Below are 15458 nucleotides of genomic sequence, written 5' to 3'. Positions count from 1 at the left end.
CCCGGCGGGGACCATGGACTCACTCACTGCCGAACAGGAAGGCCTGTTCGCTGGCAAGTGAGCTCTGCCGCTGCAGCCTGGCCGGCTGTGCAAAGCCAGCCGGGCCAGGGCGCACGGGGCGGGAGGCGGGGCCTCGTCTGGGCGGTGCCCTGCCTCCCGCACCACGAGCCCTGGCCCCGCCTCCCACGCTGCATGAGAGGCAGGGTCAGGGCGAGCAGCGCAGGAGGTGAGGCTAGGGTTGGCCCCGCCTCCCACGCCGCTCGCCCTCACCCAGCTGGCCTTGCCCAGCCGGCCAGGAAGCAGCGGGAAAGTCCCCCCAGGCTGCAGAGACCGCGGCCTGGGGGGACTTTCCCACCGCTTCCTGGCTGGCTGGGCAAGGCCAGGGCACGCGGGGCAGGAGGCGGGGCTCCGCCCAGACGGGGCCCCGCCTCCCACCCCACGCGCCCTGGCCCAGGCCAGGAAGCGGTGGGAAAGTGCAGGGTAGACTTTATCTCATAGGGGTTAATTAAAGTACCTACCTACTCTGCGTGGATCCTAGACTTCCAATAGCCCCACTTCCAACGTTCTCATGCAAGCCAACTACATCCGAAAGTTCCCCATCCAAATATATTCAACTGAAGATACTGTTAACCTGGCTCATAGAGAGCTGGTTGTGCATCCATTACACTGACCCTATAATGCAGCTTGGGACCAGTCTAGAAGGAACTGATTTCACAGCTTGACAAGTCTGGAACTGGTTTCAGTCCAGGAAGGTGTTTACATTAACCATGGAACTTGGCCTCAAACTGTTCTGTGAATTAGTTTAGTTCCATTTCCAGGAGAGATGCACAGTTAGGCAATCAATGTTCAAGACCACATGGAATATAAATACACTAAGGGACATGTTGGTTTCCCTGTAGAATTAAATGAATGTCTAGTCTTCTATTATCTGTTAGATATAGATTTACATGAGGTGTTTTTATTTTTACTAAAAGATGCAGGCAGCTTAGCATAACCTCAACAAAGTATTGGATTACTGAAGTATCTTTAATAATAAAGAACTGCATGTGGAAATCATTTCCTTATATTCTTCTATGTCTGGCTTTAGTACCAGCACAAAAAGGACATTGTGATAGAAGTGAAAAAAAAATCAAATTATAGTGGTATAATGTGTCTAATGAAGGACAAAGAATAGAGAACCAGTGCTTTTTTGGAGAACTCTCCCTTCCCAAATACAATCACTTCATTTTTCATCAAGCCTTGACATCAAGCCTTAATAGCAAGACTTGACAAGCTTTTTTCCCCTGTTGGGACTCTTTGGGGTTATTTTATGGCTGCTGATAAAGCTTGCAGTGTTAGAAGATTAATGCTTACTGTTCAATCCATGCAGTGCAATTTAATATGAACGAATTAGTTCCAAGAATTAGAAGACAATGGGCAGAATGAAATCATTGAGTGGGTTCTATCTGGATAGTAAAACTGAAGCAGAATCAAAACAAGTCTACAAAGACTTCTGTTGTCACCTTTAATGTTGTCTCTGTTTGACAGTTAAATGCTATTTCACCCATGGTATAAACTCAAAGCTGAGTTTGCTTCTCACCTTCCAGACCAACCAATCCAAAAATGTGATAGTTGTGATAAAATGAATTGCTCATGAGTTGCTTAGATCTTTCTAGCCATTTTTAGTGCCTTCCTTTAGAGCAGGGGTTCAAACTTTTAAACCTGCAAAGCCTCTTTTGAAGGAAAAGTTTCTTGTGAAGCACACTTTTAGATATGAGTTGCATTGCATTTTAAAATTTGAGAAGGGGGAGTAAGGAGCAAAATCGCTTCTTGCCCCTTGCCCCCCCCCCCTCGGCACATAATTTCTGTGTGCCAGGAAAGGGCTGGCAGCAGGGACATGGCGGCTGGGTAAGTTATTTTCTCTCTTTTTTGGAGTCTTTAAGGGGTTTGGGGAGGGGGTGTGGGTGTCTCTCTGTCCTCACAGAAAGTTCCAGGAGGGCATCTAGACCAAAAGTGAGGGTTTTTCAAGCCAGTGTGGGGACAGAAGTCTGCTTCAACCCAGGTTTGTTAAACCTGGGACAGAGCAGTTTTTTGCCATGTGTGGAATCGACTAATTCCTTGGTGTTTTAAAGTAAAGTAAAGTTACTTTAAAAGAGTACTGAAGTATTTCAACAAGAATTTGGGTGCACCTACACTGTAGAATTAATGCGATTTGGCACCGCTTTAACTGCCATAGCTCAATATTCTTGACTTTTGGGTGATAAGAATATTGGTGAGGCACTAGCACTCTTTGGCCAAGAAAGCTTAAGACTTTGAAAATTGTAATTCCCATGATTCCATAATAATGGGCCATGGCAGTTAAAGTGGGATCAACCTGCATTAATTCTACAATGCATATATACCCTTTGTTCAAATTTTATGCCAACCTCCTGTCAAACCTTATTAAGCCATTTTCATCTCAAAAAGCAATGAAGTAGAAATGTATAACACAATGTTATTTTTAAAATAACTGAAACTAGTAACAGCAACAAATTGCTTCTTAAAAACTATGACAAATAACAAAAATAAATAATTTCTAAAAGATAACTTCCCAAGTTCTGGAACTCAGGACTTTGCTAGCAGATTACCTAGATCAAATCTGCTTGTATTTTGTTCTCTAACCTTTCAGAGATTATATGAGAATTTACATTCTGCAGTATAGTTACAATCACATACCTGGAAGGAAAAACGAACAAACATGTAAAACAGCACAGCTTCCATAACCGCAGATGATACACTCAAATACTCCCCATGAATACGTGAAAATGTGAATAATAATGAACCTTATAATTTGACTGTACTTGGGCCAGAAACATACCAAAGGCTAGAACTAGAGGACCCAGGCTCTTCCACTCAGACAACCCAGTTCAAAGCAGGTATTTTGTGGATTATTTGCCTTGATAATCTGTGTTATATGGCTGTGCGGAAGGACCCCCAGAGTGATTCACAAACACTTCTCAGGATGGGGGGGGGGGGGGGCAATATTTTTGTAGTGTAGGGAAAGGGGCCATACTGTATTTCTTCTCATTTCATACATCAGATAATACCCAAGAAGTAGACTGTTGGCCAACATTGTAGAAATGTTAAAAAAATACTTCTACTTCTCTTAATTGGATCACAGTGGGGTTTTTTTCATAATGACACATCATACTATTGATTTTGTCTACATGTTAAAGATGGTGAGAGGTCAGAGCCACATATATTGCCCCTCTCCTGCAAATTCAGAGTATGTGAGATGGCAAAATATTACCCAACGTCTTTGTGAGCCGTGTAGTATGTGTGTGTAGTATTAGACTGAAAATGAATTTTAATGCCACCTGCTGGTGTCTAACTAAAAATATAAAACCTGTTCAGTCTCTTGTAAAGTCATGAAGTAATTTATTAAACAGGAAAACATTTTACAGTATAGTCTCACTTATCCAACATACGGGCCGGCAGAATGTTGGATAAGTGAATATGCTGGATAATAAGGAGAGATTAAGAAAAAGCCTATTAAACATCAAAATAGGTTATGATTTTACAAATTAAGCACCAAAACATCATGTTATACAACAAATTTGACAGAAAAAGTAGTTAATTACACATTAATGCAGGGGTCCCCAAACTTTTTAAGCAGAGGGCCGGTCCACAATCCTTCAGACTGTTGAAGGGCCGAATTATCATTTGGGGAAAAAAACCGAGCAAATTCCTATGCACACTGCACATGTCTTATTTGTAGTGCAAAACAACAATAACAATGAATGAACAATACAATATTTAAAAATGAAAATAATTTTAACCAACATAAACCTATCAGGATTTCAATAGGAAGTGTGGGCCTGCTTCTGGCCAATGAGATAGTCAGGTTAATTAGAATTGTTGTTGTTGTTGTGTGTCTTCAAGTCATTTCAGACTTTGGGCGAGCCTAAGTCCAAAATTATTTATTTATTCATTTACTACATTTATTTACTGCATTTATATCCCACCCTACTCACCCCGAAGGGGACTCAGAGCAGCTGTATGTACACACAGTATATTATATTATATTATTAGCATAGCACAATATTAGCATTATACTACAGTAGAGTCTCACTTATCCAACACTCGCTTATCCAACGTTCTGGATTATCCAACGCATTTTTGTAGTCAATGCTTTCAATATATCGTGATATTTTGGTGCTAAATTCATAAATACAGTAATTACTATATAGCATTACTGTGTACTGAACTACTTTTCTGACAAATTTGTTGTCTAACATGATGTTTTGGTGCTTAATTTGTAAAATCATAACTTAATTTGATGTTTAATAGGGTTATCCTTAATTCCTCATTATCCAACATATTCGCTTATCCAACGTTCTGCCGGCCCGTTTATGTTGGATAAGTGAGAGTCTACTGTATATTGAACTATACCTGTCAAAGACAGAACGCCACCAAATAAGGTAAAACACAGTTTATTGAAGTTACAGAACTAAAAAATGCCCGTAGGAAACAAAGGACTAGGCAAACACTTGACTTCAGTGTGAAAAGTAACAGAATCCGCTCCGTTTGAAATAAAACGGTTCGAAAGAATAAACCGGATTAAACAGGAGTTTAATCTGGATTAAATCAAAAGTGCTTACTTCAGCCTGGCAATTTAAACAAACAAAAGATGATAAACAGAGGTCAGAATGAACATAATAAACTGGCAGCAGATTCCTCTCTGCTACTCAAAAGCTACAGATGAGTAACTCAGACTGTTTACTCCTCCGTGCAACGAGCGAAATCCGGGTCCAGGCACATCAATCAGGGTAACGACGGTCAGCAGGGTCTCAATCCGGTCCGAGGTCGAAAGCCAAGTGCAGACGTCTAGAATTCCACAAGTCCCACCGATAGCCACAGAAGGGGTAATCCGGGGTCGAAGTCAGTCAGTCCAGCGTCAATCCAGAGTAGGTAATTAATGTCCGTCAAAAAGACGACGGAGGTCCAAGGTATCCAGCAACGAATCACACCCGTCTTCAGGAAGTTCCCCAACAAGAGCCCAAGTGTTTGTCCAGATTACCTTGCCCAACGCAATTAGACAGTGATCCTGAACCCCATTTTATTCCAATTCCAACTCATCATCGCTGTCAGCTGCCATTCTAATTCCAGGTGCCTCATCATCATCATCCTCATCAGAGCTAAAACACCTTTGACTACACCCCACAGCATCTCCAGCTGTAGATCCCGCTCCATCCCTCCAGCCCGTCCATGGGTCTGATGCTGCAACCCGCCAATCGCCTCCCATGCTTTCATTGCCGGTAACACCCGAATCCTCCCTCACACGAGTCCACTCCATATCATCCTCCTCCGAGCTGACCATTTCTTCCTCCATTCCCTCGGTAAAACCCTCAAATGAATCCTCATCTGTTGGTTCTGCAAACAAGTCCCGGAGCCGTTTCCTTTCACGCTCCTCAAAAGAGTCTGACTCTCGAGGAGTCTTACGACCTTGTCTCTTAGTACCGGAGCCAGAAGGCTCAACCATAACAATACCACTATACTGTAATATTATATGCAATATATAACATATAATTAATATTATTATATGGTATTATTGTTAGTATTATATTATAAAAATGATAATATTCTTATCAATATTATATGTATATACAATATATTATATTATTAAAACTGATATAAAAATATTATATTATAAATGAGGGAGGGGGCCAGGTAAATGACCTTGGAGGGCCTCCTCCGGCCCCCGGGCCTTAGTTTGGGGACCCCTGCATTAATGCTATGTAGTAATTACTGTATTTACAAATTTAGCAGCAAAATATCACAATGCATTGAAAACATTGACTACAAAAATGCATTGGATAATCCAGAACGTTGGATAAGTGAGTGTTGGATAAGTGAGACTCTACTGTATTATGAACTAAAATTGTCTTTCTTCCTTGAAGGGATACAGAAATTCCAAGTTTTGTCCAGTGTTCTCAATGGCAAGAGTGTTATAAAATTCCATATTTCCCATACAATCCTGTTGCATTCTTTTGTGAAACTGTTGCAAGTCTTATTCTCTAGATTAGTAATTTTTAATCATGTTTTCTTTTTTATCTGTGACTTCTTTTTGTTATACATGTATGTGTTGTGATTTTGTTAGTGTATGCCAATAAAAGCATATTGTTGTTATTGACTTTCTTCCTTGATTTGCTTCCTCTGTCAAAATATTCAATATAATTGAATTACTGTGGGTCCTTGGTATACACTGGGGTTTGGTTCCATTGATACCCAGATTTGTGAATACTACATTCCATTATATTCAATGAAGTAATAAAATGGTGCATAAAATGGCAAAATCAAAATTTGCTTTTTGTATATATATATTTTTGAGCGGGGATATGCAACTTGGAAGTCCCTAAACAGACTCAGAAGTGGAGTGGGCCGATCTAAAGACAACTTGGCAAGGTGGCACTACCTAGAGGAATCCTCCACCTTGTGTGACTGTGGAGCAGAACAAACAACTCCGCATATGTATGCTTGTTCACAATGTCCTGCCTCATGTATGGAGGAGGAGTTGTTTAAAGCTATGGACAATGTGGTTGCTGTTGCCCGCTTTTGGTCTAAAACTATTTAGTTGCTTGTGATTTTCCTTTTTTTATCATTTTAAAATATATTTGTTATGCAATGCTTTTGACACAAAATAAATAAATAAGCAGGGATATCCTCAAGCTGTGGATGGTTGAATCCATGGATGCAGAATCCATGGCCATGTAGGGCTGATTGTATCCTCAAAGATATTATACCACTTCAGCATAACAGTATATCATCATAAATGCCTCATTGTTCATTTAATCCAATTACGTGTTGGGTTCTGTTGTGCATCAAGTCTCAATGCTCAACAGTCACTTTGCTGGCTCTTCTATGCAGTAACGTAATAGTATCCCTTTGCTGAATATGGATGTTGAGAAACTATTCAGATCTATTTCCCACACACATTAATGCTACATATAAAAATGTAAGTCTCCAAGTGAATTCCAGTATTCATGTATTGACACATACAACATATATTTTGCCACACAGTTGTGTTTTGTTTCTGAATGTGCCTTTTGTATTTAGCCCATTTCTCCACTCCCCACCTTGAGTTTAATTTTTCATTTTTTAAATTCCATATCATGTAAGTAAAAATCCTATCTGTGTCTTTCTTTCATGAAGACATATCATAATTCATTAAAAGTATATAAAAATACTGTTTTAATTTGTTCTGCAACAATATTTTAGCTATAAATCCTTTCCCCATTTCCACATTCTTTAATGTAATTCATTTTTTAGGCAATAGTTCTTCCTTCTGCCAAATGAATTCTTTAGAAAATTATGTTTTCACACACAAATACAACAGCAATTCAAAAGGCCATCCCTTCTCATCACTTTCTTGGATTTCCTTTCATATGAAGAGATGAGGTGCAGACACAGAACTGTTGACTGAGTAAACCAAGGTTATAAAAATTGGTTTCAACATGTTTAATGGAGATAAAAATCTGTTCTAGGAAATTACAATAAACAAGCCAAACAAGAATTTGAGCATCACGGCTACTTAATTTTTTTATAGGAACTCAGCCTAATTGTGAGCAACAGAATGTGGGGAAAGAGAAGACAGATGCTGTTATTGATGAACAGTAATTTAGATTTGGTCTCAGGGACAGTCCTCATCTCTTTCCCATCCTTAGCACATTCCAGATATTTTGGGCTACAACTCACATTGTACATTGCTTGTTGATTAGGTTGGTTTGACTAATGGGTGTTGTAGTATGAAGCATCTGAAAGGTATCTTGTTAGGAAAGGCTGATCAAAATACAGATTGAAGCCTGAATGATAGGTGGTGCAGATATCAGGTTGCACCCAGTATCTTTGGAAAAAGACACAATGGTTGGATGACTTTTATGAAAGCATGCAAGCTTACTGTGACTCAGATCTATTTCTAGCTTTGGGCAAGAAAATATACAGGGTTACATCCTGTCTTGCACAGGTGAGCTGGTAAAAGCAGACTTTTCTGTCTTCCACTGTAGTTTTTCCAGCTATCTGAAAACAAAGTCTTGGATGCTGCTGGGTAGAAGAGCTATGATGTATGGTGAGAAGAGCCCCCATCAAATCAGGAGGAGGGGTCTTCTATAAATGCAATCCTTTCATCGGGAGGCACATTCTGTACCCAAATGACACATTCCTGATTTTGCCAAGGGCAGACATAAAGCAAGGCATGACAATGTTTATTTTAGCAATGCCAGAAACTGAAGCCAAATTCAATACTCTCACCTAGCAGTTGGAAGGAATGCACGGTTTTTCTTCAGGTGATAGAAAATCTTCTGTCCACTACTACAATGACATACTCTTTGTGAGGCATTGCTAGCCACAATCAATATACTTCTTGCTATATTTAGATTTTCATTTGTTAATAGTGCTGCACAAATATTTTGTTAAAAATGGGATATAAAAATACTTGCCTTCCAGACTTTTTCACAGTTCACAGATACTGCTACTATTGGGGTGGAGGGTTCAGGAAAATCCTCTAGTTTTCTGAGGTTTCTCAGCTAGATACTCTAGGATGGTCCTCCTGTACAATTCTATGGTAAACTTCTGCTGCAAGTGGCAGGCTGACTGTAGTTTTAAAAGTTGAGCTAAAACAACAGAAAACCATGCAACATTAAATGGAGCCATTAGAGCCCTTAAGGCTTGTGTAAAACACAAACTTTTAACTTGGCATCGAAATGATACAAATGCTGGTGCCAACTGGGCCTCTAAGGGGAGAGCATTCCAGAGCTGAGAAGACCATTTCTCATGTCCTCTCATGGTGTCTTACTCTTCTGGTGGGATAAAGGGGACAAGGAGAGCCAGATACACTCTGGAGCTCACTGAAGGAAAAGTGGTTTATAATTATTTAGTTTCCCTCCTTGCAAACTGCAGATTCGGTAGCAAACATTTTTCTCACTGCGCCATGCCTGTACCAGATTAAAGAGAAGCCAAAGACATAACTGCATGCAGCATAGTACACATTCAGCAGAATGTGTTGGTTGGCTATAAGCCATGTAGGAATTGTAAGGCTCAAGTGAGGAGATTTATGCTTACACATTGGATCCCCATTCGTTCAAGGATACTGTGTGTGTGTGTGTGTGAGAGAGAGTGTGTTCTCCTTTCCCCAGCTATAAGGTGTTTGTGCATTGCTTATTTTATCAAGGCATGGGTGACTTCACGTCTAGCCCCAGCCTCAGCAAATCCAGGAGTACAGATATTAATGCATTTCTGGCTCAAAGTGAAAGAGACATTATCTACGTGTGAAAGAAATGAAATGTGAAATTTGAAAATGGGGATTATTTGTTATATCTATTTCTGTCCAAGTGACTGAGGATTAGAAATCTACAAAAGCAACAAAATAATCAATTTATTTTCCCCATTATGACAGTAAAAATACAGGAATATGTCCACATGTTTCATATCAGTTATATTAATAGCAGGCACCTCAGCCCTGTTTTATCTCTCGAAACCTGCCAGAATCTCTACACCACTTTTTTTTTTTAAAATGCTCCACACCAAACTAAAACCTTGCCATTTATTTCTTCTACTCCCACCAATGAATAAAAGTCTGAAAATGCTGTAGCTGAAGATTTGGAGAAACCCTTTAAACACAAGTTTAGAATAGTATGCATCAAATAAATTTCTCTGCATCATAACAATATCCCAAATAGGAAGTGAATGAGTTTATATCTCCCGTAGTCTTGAGAGCTTTTGTAGTGAGTTGCTTATTGCAATGAATAGTCTGAGCTGAATGAAAATACACTTTGAAACTCATGTTCAGAAACTGCCAAATTGAAGTAAGAACATTTATCCCCACGGGGAATATTCTACATGATGCATGACTTATGAGCAGAAAAAAACAGCCATGCAATTCAGTAGTTATCATTCCTTTATCTTTAACCTAATATGGTAAAATGGGAAAGTATATGTACCAATTCAGCAAAGTATTGTAGCCATTTGCAGAGGGAGGTGAGTAGATGCAAAATACTAAACAACATTTAATTCATCTCACAAGTTTAAGTGGTACCAAGATAGAAGAAATTCAAAGAAAATCAAAGTAAAAACACCAACATTGCCTATAACTATTTAGATACTAAAAATTGCAGATTTGGAGTTTGCTGAATCTTTTATGAAATGAAAAGCTGTGTCTAATGTTGTAAATATGGCGGAACCGATTAAGCAGTCAACAAGCTGACAGCAGAAGAGATTAAAAGAAGGATTTGAAATAAAGCCAATCCCAAAACCCCTTTATTGCTCATTTCTGGCCAGGTTTCTTAGATGTAGTCTTCCAGCACCAGAAACAGGAAAGAGCTACATTTCTAATAGATAGCAGGTTTGTGCAGTTAAACGTGATCCCATGTTTTGGAGCAGAGCACATTTTGAACTCCAAACATGGCTGGGCAAATACAGTTCACTCAAAGTGCAAATATGTATTCAAAGAGCTTTGATGCTTCTTTTTATTGTACAAAGCACCACGTGGAAGACTGTGTATGTTTATTCTTTACTGTAAATAACAATTATTAGAATATGTGCCATGGGCTCGTATGTCTATGAATCCTTTCACTATAGATCCACATATCTCTGTATCTGAGAATGAAAAAGTATCAATAGAGTCAGACTATGCACATAGCAAAAATCTATCATCTTCAATTGTGGTAGGGCTGTTTTTTTAAAATAAGTTCCAATTTCTCGAGTTTCCCAAACACCAAAATTGATATTGTATTGCAAATCATACAAGCATGTGTTATTTTTTCCAAGCATTGTTCTAGCACTTTTGAGTATTTACATTGTTCTGGAATTCTGTGGAAAGATGTTTGGAAACAGTCAAAAGGAAAGGCTCCTGATTATAATGTAAAAGAAGCAGTAGCTGGGGAGCATCGATTTGCTCTTTGTACTGTACTAATAACACAACAATCTTTTGAACATCTTGAGAACATCTCCAGTTTCTTCTGTGAGGTTCTGCAGCAATTGACGTTTTAAGCCAGTGAGCAGCCGGAAGGGGAGGTGGAAGCTGAGATGTAGGATGTTATTCCAATCGTCCCCCTCCCCCACATTTCTAAACAGTTGTAATCCATTTTTTGAAATGAAGTACAATGGAGCCCATCACACAACACAAGGAGACTTGCTGTCATCATCCTTGATGCTTCATTAAAAATGTGTTGAAAGTATTAAGAATTGGGGGGGGGGGGGTGCAGAAGATGTGGGAGACATTATTTTCTGAGCTCTGGAGTTGCATGAAAACAGGATGAAATGGTGAAAGAAATGTGGGATGGGATCTGTCAGATTCGCCCACGTTGAATCATTTTGGTGATGTTGGTGAATAGGCGTTCCTATGGCTGTTCTTCCTACAAAGCAGCGATGCCTCAATAATTTCTCAAACTCCAGCCACCTGATCCTTGCTGGTATTCTTTTTAATTAAATGTATTCTGTTGAAATTGCCCCACTTCAAAATCGTGCTTTTCCCTGCCTTTACTTTCCTTCAATCCATAAAAAACCCATTGAGCAGGAGAGCAGAAGAGCCCATGGAGAGAAATGGGGTTAGAAATGTGTCTCCTGTCTTCTTGGGAGTGGAGGCATTGGGAGGGAGAGCCCATGGGGGAAATGGTGTTAGAAGGATGTCTCGTGTCTTCTTGGGAGTAGAAACATCAGGAAGGAGGGCCCATGGGAAGAAATGGGGTTAGCACAAAGCCTCCTGTCTTCTCAAGAGTAGGGCAATGGAAGGGAGAGCTGAAGAGCCCATGGAGAAAAATAGGGTTTGCTTTAACTGCACTCACTCATGTGATAAATTTTGGGGAGCAACACTATGTGGTGGGTATTGATAAATGAAACTATTTGCTTTTTAACGCAATAGGATGCCACAGTAATATGATGCCCCCCCCCCTTGCAAGAGATGAGGTCAGTAGTCTTTGTACACCCCGGCTTGGCTTTAGACAAATGTAGAATACTAGTATTATTATTTACCAAGAAAGTTTAATATGATAAATAAACTTTGTCTGAGATAGTCAACACTCATGTGATTAGATCTGGCAGCTTCCATAGAAGCAACACAATTGGCTTGGATTGCCTGAGGATATAGGATTAACAGAAAAAAAATACCAAATAATGGTATCTTCTGGATCCCCTCTTAATGGACTGTTTGATTTTAAAGAAGCTATAAAAACTTCTGAATCCAGTATGTTGATGGATATTAATATCCTGGATAGGTTCTTTAAAGTCCGGGTTAAAAACTGGCATGACTTCACTGACATACTAACATTGAAACCAGGAATTGCAGTGTTTGGATCTTTCCTTTCAAAGAATGAGATATCACATTTATCTCCTGTGTATCTTGAATTCTTTTCTCTGTTCTCAAGATCCAGCATACCCTAACTTCTATTGCTTTGATCTATGATTTTCCTGGAGTTTTGGACCAATATGACTTCCACAAAAACTCTTCCTCCTTATGGAGATGAACCCAGGTTTGATATGCTATGGTATAAATTCTGTTTGTTTCACTTTCTTTTAAATAAAACCTTGAAGATGTTCATGTATTTATATTTTTAAAAAACAAGATGAAATGTCTAGAATTGGCAATTTGCTGTGAAATTGACTGCTGTTGAAATTCCTTTCCATCTGAACTAGCCAAATTCAATAAGCAACCTTATACCATTATCTCTAGTTTAATTTGCCTTGAATATGAAAGGTGGAATATAAATTAAAATGAATAAATCGATTCCAAATGGAGAGAGAACCTTGTTGTACCTCCCTGCCATATAGACATCACAACTCTAGTACAGCTCTAATATTGCTGAATACAAAAGGATTTGCAAAGGTCTTTGAAGAGTTAAGAACCCAAAGCCTTGGGCTGGACAGATGAGAACCAGCGAATTTTGGTTTCATTGTTTGTGTGATTCCTTTTAGTGTCAAAAACTGGACCTCTAAATGATGAGCCCCATAATAGCCTGCATGGTGTTAATTTCCAGTTTCAGATTTATTTTCATTAAACCCTAATGCTAAACTGACATCATACATACTTCAGACCTCAGGGCAGGGGTTCCCAAACTTTTAAAACAGAGGGCCAGTTCACGATCCTTCAGACTGTTGGAGGGCCGGACTATAGTTGGCCACCGCGCAATAATAATAACAACAACAACAATAAAAAAGAGGGTTGGAAGAGACCCTTTGGGCCATTGAGTCCAATCCCCTTTTGCCTTTGTGCACCAAAAGCACAAGCAAAGCACCCCTGACAGATGGCCACACAGCCTCAATGTTAATAATAATATTAATAATCATAATAATAAAATAGGGTTGGAAGAGACTCTTTGGGCCATTGAGTCCAATCCCCTTTTGCCTTTGTGCACCAAATGCACAAGCAAAGCACCCCTGACAGATGGCCACCCAGCCTCAATGTTAATAATAATAATAATAATAATAATAATAATAATAATAATAATAATAATAATAATGATAATAATGATGGTTGGAAGAGAAGAAGAGACCCCTTGGGTCATTTAGCCCCACCCCCTTCTGCCCTTGTGCCTTGGGGGCCAGATAAGTGGCTTCAATGGGCCGCATCCAGCCCCCGGGCCTTAGTTTGGGGACCCCTGCCTCAGGGGATGGTGACAACTTAGTTAATATAATCACCTCACAGTAACTCTGAAAAAAATATGGAACATACAATGGGCTTACGCAAGAGCCTCTGGGTCTTTTTTTCCTGATATGATCTGTTTTATTCTTGGGAACTTTTTGACATCTCTGTCACAAAACTGGACCCACCGTTGGGGTTCCCACTGAAATCGCCAACACCCTGAGCACTTTTTTGTTTACCTGACTGGCACTCATTGTATTAATCAGAGCTGAGATTAATTTCCTATTGCAGCCCATTATCTCCTCCCCCACCACTTTTCTTTCCAATCGTACCCTCTCTTGGGCAGATCAATAAGCAGACACAAATCTTTAAAATAATCCAGTAACATCTTATTAAATTTTCCCTCCACAGCTGGGACCAAGCAGTGATGATGTCAGACCAACCAGGGAGAGGATTCCAGCGGGCCGCATTTTGGAGAAATCAGAAGCCAATGTGGTAATCTTGAATAGCTGTAAAAGTGCTAAAAAATAAATCTGTACATTCCCAGCTGTGGCATGCCAGTTCTTTGGAGACCTCTCTCTGCTGACATCCTCTTTGGCCATTGAGAATAAAGCTTCTGATTTTGCCTTCAACCCATTTGTGTCTCATCTGGCCTCCTGGAAGCTTGACACACCAGATTCTGAACCCACGTTCCTTGTGGAAGCTGAAACACATAACACTTTTGACATGACAATGATTTCAGTTCCTCTTCCTCATGAAGAAAATAAATATGCAGGCTTTTGGTAATTTAGATTAACATTTTTCAAAATCAAAAATTATATGAATAACTTGAATATTTAGATTCAAGCAATTTAGTCAGGGAGCAAGCTCAAAATGATCATTTGCAGTTTCTGTTTGAGTTATGATTCTATTTTTAATCTCATGCATATTTTACTTGGAGGCAATCCTCATTCAAGAGTGGGGCTTACTTACTGTGTGTAACTATATATAAGTTTGAATGGCTGCAGTCATGACTACACTAAATTATTGGAACTACTCAGATCAAATAAACTACACACACACACACACACACACAAAATACTCTTTAGGTTTCTGGAATGAAGGTTGAGTTAAAGATTTTTCATTTTCACAAATGCTTAAATATGTTGTTTACATGTTGAGGATTAATGCAAATTACCAGCCTATTTTTTGTCCAGGAGGACAAGTTACATAACTCAGTATGTTTATTTTTAATGAGTGTGTTAATATAAGAGCCTAACAGTTTAATGCTCAGTCAATCAATCCAAGAATGGAAGCCTCCATATGGTTTTCAAGATTGAAGTTCATATGCTTAGAAAAATAAGTCAGTGTTATTTGAATCTGAACATATGCTTTTTTGAAAAATAAATGGCAGGCTTCAGGTTTCTCTGTAGGACAGTTTATCCTTGTGGGATAATGTCTTTAAAAGTTTTGCATATTACTGTTGGTACTAGGGCCCTTCCAGACAGGCTCCAAAATGCAAGATCTTTAGAGCTTTTACCAGAGGCATCAAAACAACACCTCTGGTAAAAGCAAAGTAATTCAAGACAAAGCAGGTAAACCCTACTTTGTCCTGAATTACTTTGATACCCAATTAGGCTTCCACAGTCCTGGGGTCAGTCCCCACAGACCACATCAGTTCTTCCCAACTTCCCAAAAAGCCTTAAAATAAAACAAAAACTTACTGAGCCACCATTAGGGTTCTCTGGAGGCTCCTGGCATGTAGTTTTTATTTTACGGCTTTTTTTGGGGGGGGGGGGGATTGAGACATCCCTATTACAGAGAGGTAGTTACTGCACTGGAATGTGGGCAACCATTGGGAAAGCTGGAGTCCCCATGGGGACTTAAACCC

Source organism: Anolis carolinensis, chromosome 4 (assembly GCF_035594765.1).
Source record: "Anolis carolinensis isolate JA03-04 chromosome 4, rAnoCar3.1.pri, whole genome shotgun sequence".
Lineage (NCBI taxonomy): Eukaryota > Metazoa > Chordata > Lepidosauria > Squamata > Dactyloidae > Anolis > Anolis carolinensis.
Note: the sequence above shows the minus strand (reverse complement) of the source record.